The sequence below is a fragment of the Tachyglossus aculeatus genome, unplaced genomic scaffold (assembly GCF_015852505.1).
Source record: "Tachyglossus aculeatus isolate mTacAcu1 unplaced genomic scaffold, mTacAcu1.pri scaffold_92_arrow_ctg1, whole genome shotgun sequence".
Lineage (NCBI taxonomy): Eukaryota > Metazoa > Chordata > Mammalia > Monotremata > Tachyglossidae > Tachyglossus > Tachyglossus aculeatus.
This window is the reverse complement of record NW_024045098.1, coordinates 347,055-360,356: the sequence shown is the minus strand read 5'-3', so window position 1 is coordinate 360,356 and position 13,302 is coordinate 347,055. Positions and strand designations below refer to the sequence as shown.

Sequence of the window (13,302 nt, the reverse complement as noted above, 5' to 3'; positions counted from 1 at the left end):
GCACCTGTATATAAGTTTGTACATATTTATTACTCTATTTAACTTGTACATGTTTACTCTTCTATTTATTTTATTTTGTTAATATGTTTTGTCTTGTTGTGTGTCTCCACCTTCTAGACTGTGATCCCGCAGTTGGGTAGGAAACGTCTCTATATGTTGCCAAGTTGTACTTCCCAAGCGCTTAGTACAGTGCTCTGCACACAGTAAGTGCTCAATAAATACTCTTGAATGAATGAATGAATGAAATACAGGGACTGCCATTGTTGTGTTGGGTGGGTAACAGAGCTCTGGGAGGATCCCCTAGTTTCAGAATCATACCCTAGCCCCCAGCCTTATATGCCTTTTCAAACTTCCTGGGGACCCAGGATGGAGAACAATTCCTAACTGTTTTTTCTTCTGATGTTTGTGAGAATGTTTCAGGGACGCAGGTGCAGAGCTCCGGGCAAGGATAATCCCCAGGGCCCTTGCATGGCTGATTTCTCTTGTCCCGGATTGGGCTCAAGAGAAGCGACCCAAGGTTCCTCCCATTCCCAACTTCAGGCAAACCACAGCAATAGACTGGAGCCGTCATTCAAACAAGTTCATAAGCACCTCCTTTCCCCTTTTCTTGGTTTCTCCTGGATGCAGCCTCTTCCACATCTTGCTGACAGCTTCCCTGTGGTGGGAGTGGAGACTGGAGTACAGGTCCTTGTGGTAGAGGAGAAGAGTCAGACTCCTGACTCTGATTATCCCTCACAGCTGGTCCTAGGCTCACCGTACCTCGATGCCCTCTCTGCTTACCCTGTTCCTGCTCCTCCAGCTTCCCCACTCCACCAGGGGGAAGAGAAGACTCCCTGCTTCCTGGACAGACGGTATCCAGCCACCTACTACAGGGATGGGGACCTGGTCATCACAGGGTTGTTATTTCTGCAGACCATGATGGTTTTTCAGACCGAAAATTTCCAATTCATGTACAATAGTAACAGGAAGAACTATATTTCCCAGTAAGTGTTTTATGTCTTAGTGGTTATACTTTATTTAATTTAACTGTGGTACCTGCTAAGCACTTAATATGTGCCAAAGACTGTTTTAAACACTAGTTGGACACAGCCCCTATCGCCCATGTAGCTCACAGTCTAAGTACGAGGGATGAGGTTTTAATCCCCATTTTACAGACGAGGTACGTGAGGCACAAATTAGTTAAATGATCAGTCCAAAATCACACAGCAGTCATTTGGCAGACCTGGGATTAGAACTCAAGTCCTCTGATTCCCAAGCTCAGGGCCCACTGATTCTTTTGTTTTCTCCGTTTTAATGGCGACTGATGATTGGGCAGTGACTGCATCCAACACTGGGTTTCTGGCCTCCCTCCTGAGACAAATCCAAATCTGCATTCTGAACCCTCAACATCACTACACAGACTGGGCTCTCTGTCCTTTCTTCTCTCCCCTTAGTTATTGTCCCTCAGATCATCCTCACGGGTTTGAAGAAGAAACACGTCACTCTACTCCTTCCACTCCCTCCGTCACCTGGCATGCATCAGAGCTGCGGCTTAGGACATAGGAAGACTTGGGACAGGTAATGCAGGAGGGGTTGCAGCTTGGCTGGTGTAGGTGATTCAGGGCCCAGGGCCGGATGATGCTTGTTGTCACTGGACTTTGTACCATATCTGTTCAATCGGTAGTACATGTCCCCTTGAATGCAGGGTGGGGGTTCAGGGTGGACCCTAGGGGCGACCACTTATGCCTCATTTCAGTTGGGTTTACAAAGACTTCCAGCACTTCCTGGCCCTGCTGTTTGCTGTGGAGGAGATCAACAAGGATCCTGGCCTTTTATCCAACGTGTCTCTGGGGTTCAATGTCCACGAAAACTACCACCATGCTGATAGAGCCATAGAGGGTGCTTTGATGTGGCTGTCGGGAGGACGACAGACCATCCCTAACTACAGCTGTGGGAGGCGGGAAAAGTCCGTGGCTGTCATCGGAGGAGTTACATCTGCCCTGTCCTTCAGCATGGCGACCATCCTGGGACTCTACAAGCTCCCACAGGTAGGAGAGCATTCAACTCGTTTGGTGGCATCTCTGTGTAGATAAGAAGCGACCAGATTGGAGACACGTCTTTTGAAAAAGAGTTTCCCTTCACTTCTTTCAATCCCACACTGCCTGTTGAGAAGGGATGTTACTAGAAAGGAACAGTTATTCAGACACAACCTAGGGCTGTGTGTGCTTCAAAGACAAGCCAGGTCCTGAGGGTTCATTTATCGAGAGGATGTAAACGTTCAAGTGAATTACTGTCACAATAATTTCCATTGTTGTTTTTTTCTGGTTCCTAGTGCACTTCCTGTCCATTCTGTAATTTTCCCTTTTAGAGAGGTAAGAAGAAACGTAAAAAGGAAAGATATGTGTAGGGCATGGAGTCAGCAGAGAGCCTCATTCCTGGCATGCGCTTTGCTTCTTTGTTCTCTTTCACTTCTCACATCCCACCTGTTGGTACATGTTGCTGGACTTTCTTCCACAGCATTTTCCCAGATCTGCGCCTTGTGTTCCATGCAAATGGTAAAGAAGACTTGTCTTGAAGCTTCTCATTTCCTAGGAAGGCTCCAATATCACCCTCCGCATTGATCTGCTTGTCTGCAGATAATTTTGCTTTAATCTCTCCTGCTAGCCAGGTGCAGTCTATGAAAACCCTGTTCCATAATGAGAAAGCATCCCTTCCTCCTTGGAGACTTCAATATCCATGTGGATGTTCCCAATGACATTTCTGCTGCATGCTTCCTCTCACTCCTCTCCTTGACCTCCTGCTCCACCCCACCATACCCACTCAACAACTTGGATACACACTCGATCTCATCCTCTCTATTGACCCTCACCAACTCTACCCTCACCAACTCTGAAATTTCTTTATAATGAAAAATACTAATTGTATTTCTTAGGTGCTTACTATAGGCCAACAGTACTAAGTGCTGCAGTTGTTCAGGATGATGAGGTCCCACATGGGGCTCACAGTATTAGTAGTGGGGAGAACACGTTTCCCCAATCCTCAGTGGCTACCAAGGCCCAGAGAAGTTAATCAATCAATCAATCAATCAATCAATCATATTTATTAAGCGCTTACTGTGTGCAGAGCACTGTACTAAGCCCTTGGGAAGTACAAGCTGGCAAGATATAGAGACAGTCCCTACCGAACAGTGGGCTCACAGTCTAGAAGGGGGAGACAGAGAACAAAACCAAACATACTAACAAAATAAAATAAATAGAATAGATAGGTACAAGTAAAATAAATAAATAAATAGAGTAATAAATCTGTACAATCATATATACATATATACAGGTGCTGTGGGGAAGGGAAGGAGGTAAGATGCGGGGGATGGAGAGGGGGACGAGGGGGAGAGGAAGGAAGTTAAGCAACTTGCCAAAGTGACTTGGGCTGGCATTAGAACCTAGGGATTCTGTCTCCCAGCCTCGTGCTCTTTCCACTAAACCACAGTTTTCAACTGCAAGCCCCTCATCTGACTTCTATCCTCCCAACCCCTCAGCTTGGTCATCTTGGCTGTTCCCCCATAGAGACGTTCAATCTATTTATCCACACCAATTTTCTCACGTCATCGTGTCCTGTTTGGTCTCCATACCCAAACTACGTACCCTGATGCACAAATTGACCCCCTCATTACCCCCTTTCTACCGAAGTCAACTCACTCGCTCCCCTATCCCTTCACCATTACCTTACCACTAACCCAAACCCCTGGGTTACCTCCAGAAAACTCTTCCTTTGCTCCCGTGGACATGCCGTAGAGCAGTGCTGGCAGAAATCCAGGTATCAGGATGACTTAGTTCATGTCAAATGCATCTTTGCATGCTCTAACTTGCCCTCTCCCTTGCCCGGCAGCAAAACTGCTCTATGCTCATTGACTCCCATGCCCATTGTCTTTCCAGGTGTTTCAGACATTTAAGTCCCTCCTCAAATCCAAACCATCTTTAGTCCCTCACCTGGCTATGTACCTTATGGTTAAAATTGAAATCATCAAGCATGATCTCCCTTAAATCTCCCCTGGTCCTGTCCAGTTCCTCTCTCCCCGACTCCTTTTTTGAATCTCCCATCTTTCCCTGTAGTGTCCCAAGAGGGGATCGCCTATTTCCTCTCAAAATCTACCCGTTCTACCTGTTCCTCTGACCCTTTTCCTTTGGACCTTATCGAAACACTTGACCGTCTCTTTTTTCCTTGCTGACCACCACCTTCACCTGTTCACTATCCAACGGCTTCTTCCCCATTGCTTTCTAACATGCTTATGTATTCCCTCTCCTGAAAATAACCTTCCCATGACCCTTCAGCTCCCTCTGGTTATAGCTCCACCTCCCTCCTAACATTCCTTTCCAAACTCAATGAGTGAATTGTCTACACCTACTGCCTCTACTTCCTCTCCTCCAGATCCCTCCTAGCTGATGTCCTACTACAACCCAGCCCATACCTGTCGATCCTCTAATGCCAACCTAATCGCTATACCTTGACCTCATCTCCCTTGTTGATGACCTCTTGTCTATATCCTGCCACTGGCCCATAACTCTCTCCCCATTCATATTCGATAGATAATCACTTTCCACGCCATTGTAACCTCGCTAAAGTCACGACTCTTCCAAGAAAGCTTCCCTGATCAGTCCCTCATTTCCCCTACTCCCTAGACTTTCTGGTTGGCTCTGCAGCTTTTATTGGCCCTACCCTCATCCCCCAAACACTTATGTACATGCCCATGGTATATTTAAACGCCCATCTCTCCCTCTAGTCTGTTAGCACACTGTGGGTAGGGAACATGTTTGCCAGCCCGGTTATATTGTACTTCCCTAGGAACTGAGTACAGTGCACCGCATGCAGTAATTGCTCAATAAATGTGCCTGATTGATTAAAACCTCTTTGAGTATAGGTATTGTGTCTTTTGCCTCAATCATCCCTTCTCAAGTGGTAAGAACAGTGTTCTTCCCAGTGCAGAATATAAATCAACACTTTTGATGGATTTACCATCTTCTCACACCTCCCACTGAGCTCTGGTGTTCTCTATCCAGATCACCTATGGCCCGTTTGATCCAGTCTTCAGCGACAAGGTCCAATTTCCAACTCTCTATCAGGTGGCCCCCAGGATCTCCTCTTTGCCCCGGGGGATTGTCCGGTTAATGGTACATTTTGGCTGGACCTGGGTCGGGCTGGTGGTGTCAGATGATATGAGAGGAGATAGATTCCTCTCAGACATGACTGGGGAGATGGTCAGGAATGGTGTCTGTGCAGCATTTACCGAGAAGATCCCCAGTGAGATGTTGAACATTTATTCAATCTGGAAAGTCTACTGCAGGGTGACGGTTACATCATCCACAGTGATGGCTGCCTATGGGGATTCATAGTCACTAATCCCTCTGAAATATGTGATAGAGAGTTTTGAGCTGTCCAAGATGGTTTTGATCACCACCTTTCACTGGGACTTTACTTTGAGCTTTGAGAAAGTAACAAACAACTACAACTTTCATGGAACGTTCATTATGGCAAATCTTGTTGAAGAAGTTCCCGGGTTCAGAGATTTTTTATGGACGGTTAGACCAGAAAAATACCCATAATTCATTTTCTTGAAGGAATTTTGGTAGTCTGCCTTTGATTGTTCCCTTTCATTTCCTGAACTCGGTGGAAGAAAATGCTCAGAAAATGTGTCCTTGGAGTTGTTGCCTTTGCACCATTTTTCCCTGGCGATGTCTGCCTTGAGTTACAGTGTGTACAATGCCATGTATGCTGTTGCGCAGGGGCTTCAGAAGTTACTCCTTTCCTTCTCAGACCTGGAATCTCGGGGAAACAGGGAGTGTCTGGTGCCTCACCTGGTAATGTTCCCCCGCTGGACCGGGGGCAGCAAAATCAGTCAGTTAATCAGTGATATGTATCGAGAGCTTACTGTGTGCAGACCATAGTCCTAACCATTCAGGAGAGTACTTAACAACGGAGTTGGTAGACAGATTTCTTGTCCACAAAGAGCTTTTAGTCTAGAGGTTAAAAGAGGAAGGCCTTGCTGAAGTGCAGTAGTGGAGGGCCTGATCGAAACGTACACCTTCAGAAAAGCCACATCCGTTATCCTCTGGTATATACAAGATTGGGTTCAGAGACCGAGTCCTAGAAATCAGTTTACTGAAATACAATTGCAGTTAAGAAAGAGGGGGAACACTGCCCTAATGCACGAGGTCCCTCCTGGGCATCTGGTTAAACTCTAACTAAAATCTGACCTATAAAAAATGCGTATGTTTTAATCATAGTCATTGGTGTATCAGCTGCCCCAGCCACATACATCCTGGCAAAAAAAAAGAAGATATAAATCAATCATTCCTTCAGTGGTACTTACTGAATACTTACTGTGTGCCAAGCACTGTAATAAGTGTTTGGGAGTGTACCATAGAACACAGCTGGTAGACACGTTCGCTGCCCATAATGAAGAATTTGTAATTCATAATTATTATTGATCCCAATACTTATTTAAGATGTGGTGCATCGATTTCAGGGAATAGAGATCAGAGTGCTAGGCAATGCAAACGTTAAACCTAACAACATGACAAGGGACAGCATTTTTGGACGATACTATGCTCCCCACATCAGACCATCTGTACGGCCTTCTTCAAGCTTGATGGACAACTTAATTGGAATAACCAACGTTATCACACTGGGGGTAGTGGAGTTGGGAGATGGTCACATAGTGCAGCTTCATGGGTCATCATCCTCATCATCGCGATCATAGCCACTTGTCCTCATCTCTACTGTTCACAGCTCCCCACTCTTGATCTCCACAAACTAACTGCTGAATGAAAGAGGTCGACAGTGTCGCTGGTCCTAGGACGAGGCTTCCCCCCACTGTTAGGCAGACATATCCCTCCCTTCCCTCCTCCTTGCCTAAGTAAGGATGAGATGGAAAATATTCCCATGAGTAGGTCTGTCTTCCCTGGGTTCCCTTCCATGCCCTTCATTTCATGCCAGAAAATACAGAAAAAGAGAGAAAGAGAGAGAAACTTCTTCGATTCCTGGGCTGGGTGATTGAGGTCGGGGGAGGGTGGGGGATCTGGAGAAGCAGGGCCGTCACCAGGGCCAAAGGTGGGGAAAAAGAAATCCCCTCCCTGTTGGATGATTGCTCCCAGACTCTATGTCTCCCCTGTTGCCTCCCTTTGGCAGCCTTCCTGGGAAGTCATGGTGGTAATGATAATAATATTGGTGAAGGTATTTACTAAGTGCTTACTAGGTGCCAGTACTGTTTTAAACACTGAGGTATATAAGGGACAATCAGGTCAGACACAGGCCTTGTCCTACATGGGACCCACTGTTCAACGGGAAGGAAGGAAGGTATTGAATCGTCATTTTACAGATGAGGAAATTGAGGCCCAGGGAAGTTAAGCCACTTGGAGAAGGAGCACGGCATAGTGGATAGAGCCTGGGCCTGGGAGTCAGAAGGTCATTGGTTCTAATTTTGACTCAAACAAACAAATTGACCCCCACAAACCCCACTGCAGCTGATCTCACCTCCCATGGGATCAGGAGTCTGTAGAATTTCCTTTTATCCATTTCAGCTCCATGAGTTTCTGAGAAAGGGTCGGTTTGACAACCCTGCTGGGGAACTGGTGGTTCTGGACGAGAACCGCAGATCTGCTGCAAAATATGACATTCTGAACTTTGTGATTTTTCCCAATGGAAATGGTGAATTCGTGAAAGTTGGGGAGGTTGACCCCCAGGCACCCGAAGACCAAGATGTCGTCATCAATGATGCAACGATCGTGTGGCCTGGGGGAGCCTCTCAGGTAAGCAGCCAATGGGAATGCGCGGATGTCCTGAAGTTGTAGTCCTAGGCTTCTAGTAGTGATTGTATAGATGGAGCACTTACTGTGTGCACAGCACTGTAACTAAACTGTAAACTGGAAGCTCGTTGTGGTCAGGGAATAGGTCTGTTCATTGTTATATTGTACTCTTACAAGTGCTCAGTTTACAGTTCTACACACAGTAAGTGCTCAATAAATACGATTGAATGAATGAATGAATGAATACCTAGTGCTGGGAAAAAACACTTAGGTGGCAATGAGACACTAACTTTGGTCCTCAAGGGGGGCATGATATGAGACTATGAGGTGTAGGGGGAACATCTGGTGGCAATTAAACACTTAATCAAGGCCATCAGCATGGTGACTGGGGGTCCTATCAATTCTCCCAATCCCTAGGTGAAGGGGTTGAATTACGAGCCAAGGTGGTGTCGCTTCCTCCTCTAACTGTCATATGATGCCATATGATGCCAGCCTAATGCCTTCCCCGCAGACTGCTCCCTGCCCTCAGTGCTAGGGGGTCCTGGGGATGCAGTGACATAGTCCAGCAAGGGGGATGATAATGGAGCCCGGGTGCAGTTTAAATCCCTACAGCCTGTTGTGGATAGATCATGGTGGGAGCTGGGGCTGGGGTATCCCAGAGGTGCTGTGACAGTTACCAGTGGCTCTGCTCGACCATCTCTTGGGCCTATCTCAGTAAGAATTGTTTCATTTTCTGTGTGGGGTTCATGTAGAGAGAGCCGTGACTGGGCATGGCTCCCCTCTGATCACCTGCTTGGGCTGGAGCTGGTGACAGATCAGTCACCGTGTCCACAAGGTCATCTGCGGAATGTGATCCCCACATTGTTGCAGTGAAATCAGGTATTGGTGGTCATGGTAACACAGCTTGGCAAACTGGGGATATCAGAGCGTGGGAAGGGGAGTGGACATTGTGGGAGACAGAGAGCTATTTTTCCAGGGAGAACACCGGGAGTCAATGTCAGCCCCAAGATGGGCGAGAGGAAAATGAAAATGCTATAGCATTCATCTATTCAGAAACTTGCGCTTTCCCGGCACAGTTTCTCAGGCACATCTTTCTGGGTCCAGTAAGGAATTTAATGTTTCAGAGCTGAAGACACCTCCCTGCAGTCAGCAAGGGTGGGAGAATGAAAGGATGCCTGAACATCATTCTTGACCTTGAGATCGGCTCAAGTGGAGCCCTATCACAGATCAGAAGTAGAACCTGGTCCCCCGACTCCTTGAAACTCCTGACTCTAAGCAAGGATAAGGAAAAGGGAGGATGTGGAGGGGGGGACACTTGTAGCTCAGCCCTTGGTGGGGCTCAGACCTTTATGGGAGGTGGTTGGGGAAGCCTCTGGGTGGGAGGCTCCAGGATCACTCAGGTAGGTTTAGAACTCTGGTGCTCCACCCTCACTGTCACTAACCTGTTTCTCGAAAATTCAGGCTCCACATTCGCAGTGCAGTAGGAGTTGTGGACCAGGATTCAGAAAACGCTCCCGGCAAGGGATGGCTGTCTGCTGCTATTTTTGTGTCCAGTGCCCAGACGGGGAGATTTCCAACCAGAAAGGTAGATGTGTGCAGAGATCCGGATCCTCACATGACCCAGAGTCTGTGGGCACGACCCAGATGGTGACAGATGAAGGGCATGGGAGACAGAGGCAACCAATGGGAAATCCCAAGGGGCAGGCCAGAGATGGACACGCCTGACTGCAGACATGGATGTTCAGGAGTTTTTGCTCAGCAGCTCCCTTACCCATGGATTGGGGTGACTGCAAGGTGAGGCCAAGGGACAGAAAATACGATCTCGGCATTGGGCAGGGGTGCTGGGGAGAGAGTGTTGGACCAGATGGGTCAGGTTTGATGTAGAGGCAAATATCCCAGCCTGGGCTGTGACGCTGACCTAGGTGGAGGGAAATGTGTGCCTTAGGGGGAGGTGAGACTCTGTTCCCTTCTCTTTTCCTCCCTCTTTTTAGGCACTCGATATTCACCCCACCCTCAGCCCCACAGCACTTATGTGCATATCCATCATTTGTCAATTTATTTAGATTAAAGTCTGTCTCCTTTTTTATACCGTGAACTCCTTCTGGGCAAGGAACTTGTCTACCCAAGCTGTTGCACTGTACAGCATTCTGCACATAGTAAATGCTGATTGACTGACTGATCGATTGATTGAATGATTCTTTCTTTTTCAGACGCGGTACAGTGTGTGAAGTGTCCTGAAGATCAGTATTCAAACCTTGCAAGAGATGGATGCCTTCACAAAGTGGTGACTTTCCTGTCCCCCAAAGAACCGTTGGGGCTTATCCTGGTCTGCATGTCTCTCTCCTTCTCTCTCCTCACAGCCCTGGTCTTAGAGGTCTTTATTAAGCACCGAGACACCCCCATAGTCCGAGCCAATAACCTCAATCTCAGCTACACCCTCCTCATCTCCCTCAAGCTTTGCTTCCTCTGTGCCCTGACCTTCATCGTCCAACCCACCACAGCCTCCTGCCTCCTCCGCCAAACGGCTTTTGGCGTCGTGTTCACCGTGGCCGTCTCCTCCATTTTGGCCAAGACTTCACTGTGGTTATGGCCTTCAGGGTCACGAGCGTGGGGAGCAGGGTCAGAAGGTGGGGGGGGGGGCGTCCAGAGCCTCCATGTCAATAGTTCTGTCCTGCTCCCTGGTCCAGGTGACCATCTGTGTGATCTGGCTGGGCACTGCTCCCCCATTCCCGGAGGTGAACACAAGCTTTGAGCCTGAACTCATGATCATCGAGTGTAACGAGAGCTGCGTGATTGCCTTCTACTGTGTCCTGGGCTACCTGGGCGTTCTGGCCCTGGTGAGCTTCACTGTGGCTTTCCTGGCCAGGAGGCTGCCCGACAGCTTCAACGAGGCCAGGTTCATCACGTTCGGCATGCTGGTGTTCTGCAGCGTCTGGGCTTCCTTCCTCCCTGCATGCCAGGGCACCAAGGGGAAGGCCACAGTGGCCACAGAGATCTTCTCCATCCTGTCCTCCGGCGCTGGGCTTCTTGTCTGCATCTTCATCCCTAAGTGCTACATCATCCTGCTGCAGCCTGACAGGAACGCCCGGGAGTGGTTGAAGAGGAAATGATCCCTGGGACATTAGTTCAGGGCTGTTGTTTTTATTGCTTAACATTTTTCTCAAACCCAGTTTTCCTACAATGACTGGGCTGAAGGAGAGAGATCTTGCCAGGGACATCCAGAAGGGATTCACTGGCCAATCCGAATCAGAGGTCAGGCCTGTGTGCTCCCATGGATCACTGAAGTGTTTGTCCCATGGCCTACTGGACTCTTCCCACCTCCAGGTGGGACTCCCACAGAGACTGCCTCTGTCACCTGCTGGTTGTGCGGGACACCACTCCGGGCTGGGCCCGAATGATCCCTAGTTCAGGGGAATGGCTGCTCTGGACACAGAACTCCAAGGGTATTGGGCAATTCCCCTTGAAGGGCAGGGTCCAGTGGGTACGGTGGAGAAACACATGGAAGTTCCTGCTGAGAGCTGGGGGGAGAGGCACTGCCTAGCTTGCAGTCTAATGAAGAAGTGGAACGGGAACTGGGAACAAAACCTGCCCACCACATAGCCTTTCCGTGTAAGTGGGACAGAAATAGGGGAACAGAACCAGCTCTCCATGTCCCCCTCCCTGAAGGTGGACTCCGAAGGAACTGCAGTAAGCCTCAGCTCGTCCTCTGGATTCAGGGCTTATAGGGAGGAGGGGTTGAGGCTTCCTCTCCTCCCCTGACCCCGGCTCAGGGCACTGAGGAGCTCCACTCGTTCCCCAGATGGAGTCCTGGGAGACAGGATCAGAGTCTTTACCAGGCAGCCTGGACTCATGCGCAAGGACAGACCCCAGTGTCCCTAGAGAAAGTCACTTGGCTCCATTTGATTCTGGTAGTTGCCCTCAATTCCCTGGATTGTGCCCTTTCCTGTGACTCCCCCTTTTCCCAGAGACCTCTGGAATGAACCAAACTTGCCTCCGAAGCAATTGATGCTACGGCCCTTTGCCAATAAAAAGGGGGCTTTTGACTCAGAGGTGCAGCCCTGTGGGTTCTATGGAAAGTAGACCAGTGGGGTGGAGTTCGCTCAAACCTGGGACAGCAGATGGAAGAGGGAACGACGGGGATCAACGTCTCCAAATGGGAAGGTAGAGACCCTTCTCAGTGGGACAGAACTCTCAGGAAGACTTCAACCCTCATTTCCCTTTCCTATTCACCCTACTTTCTGCATCAGCTATTCACTTGGGTCTGTACTCCTTAAGCCCTTAGATATTCACCCCACCCAAAGCCCCTCTGCTTTTAAGTCCATATCCTTATCCTCTGTTACCTCCACCATGTGTAATGTATTTTATTGTTTGTCCCCCCTTCTACACCGTAAAATCCTTGTGGTCAGGGATCAGATCTAACAATTCTATTCTATTTGTAATGTCCCACGGGTTTGTGCAGGACTCTGTACACTGTAAGTGCTCAATAAATTCCATGGATTACTGGATTTATTGACTGATACATCGGGGTGAAAGTGTCTCTTTGTTAAAACCCGTGAAGCACCGCCTCTACCATCTCTTGTCCCCAGTGACCTGGCCTCCTTCTTCACTGAGAAAATTTAAACCATCAGGTGTGATCCTCCTAAATCGTCCCTGCTCCTCTCCATTCCCCCCTTCCTCCTGCCCCTTCTTCAGCACTCCCATCTTTTCCATCAATATCTCAAGAGGAGGTCTCCTGCCTTCTCTCAAATTCCACGCCTTCCAACCACACACCCGACTCCATCCCTTTACAATTATCAAGGCACTTATCTGGGGGTCAGACAAACTGGCTTCTAATCCTCGTTCCACCATTTGTCTGATATATGGCCTTGGACAATTCATTTAACTTCTCTGAGTCTCGGTTTCCATTGGTCAGCCCTCATACGGGTCAGGAGTGTGTGCAATCTGAGTAACTTGTTTCTATGCCAGCATTTAGTACAATGCTAGGGACATAGGAAGAGACACAGCAAGGGCTTAACAAATACCATAAAAACCTCTCCCCACAATCTTTTCAAAGTTGGCAAGGATATTCCCGGGCTCTCTCACTCACCGCTCCTGAAAGGGCTCTGCCTAAGTCTTGCATGTGGGTGTTGTGCCTGTGGTCCTCCATCCCAGTGCTCCTGGTCACAGAGCGTTCATAAATGAAACCGCTCCTGTAGCTCAAGAAACCATCCTGCTCTTCCACCCTCCGCTACCCTGCCTCCTCCTCCCTCACCCCATCCCCGGGCTCAGCATCACAGGAAGAGTCCTGGAATTGGCTGGGAGCCTCATGGACTCGGCCCCCTCTTCAGAGAAGAAAGAACTGAAGCAGAAGACATCAGAGCTGAGAAGGTCTGAAATACCTTTGGCCCCGGAGGCCGGGAGTTTGGATACAGAAGATGAGTTGCAATTATGCGGTACTCTAGGTAGTAACTCAAGGTTCAAATAGGCTTTAAAACCCCAGAACCTTCCTTCTCAAAGCAGGGGGAAATGTTAACAATTATCCACA

General features: G+C 48.5%; 1 pseudogene; it reads left to right on the top strand.

Annotated features, from left to right (window-relative positions):
* Window positions 1-4,979: 4,979 nt before the first annotated feature.
* LOC119924285 lies at window positions 4,980-10,888 on the top strand (annotated as a pseudogene).
* The last annotated feature ends 2,414 nt before the right edge of the window (window positions 10,889-13,302 follow it).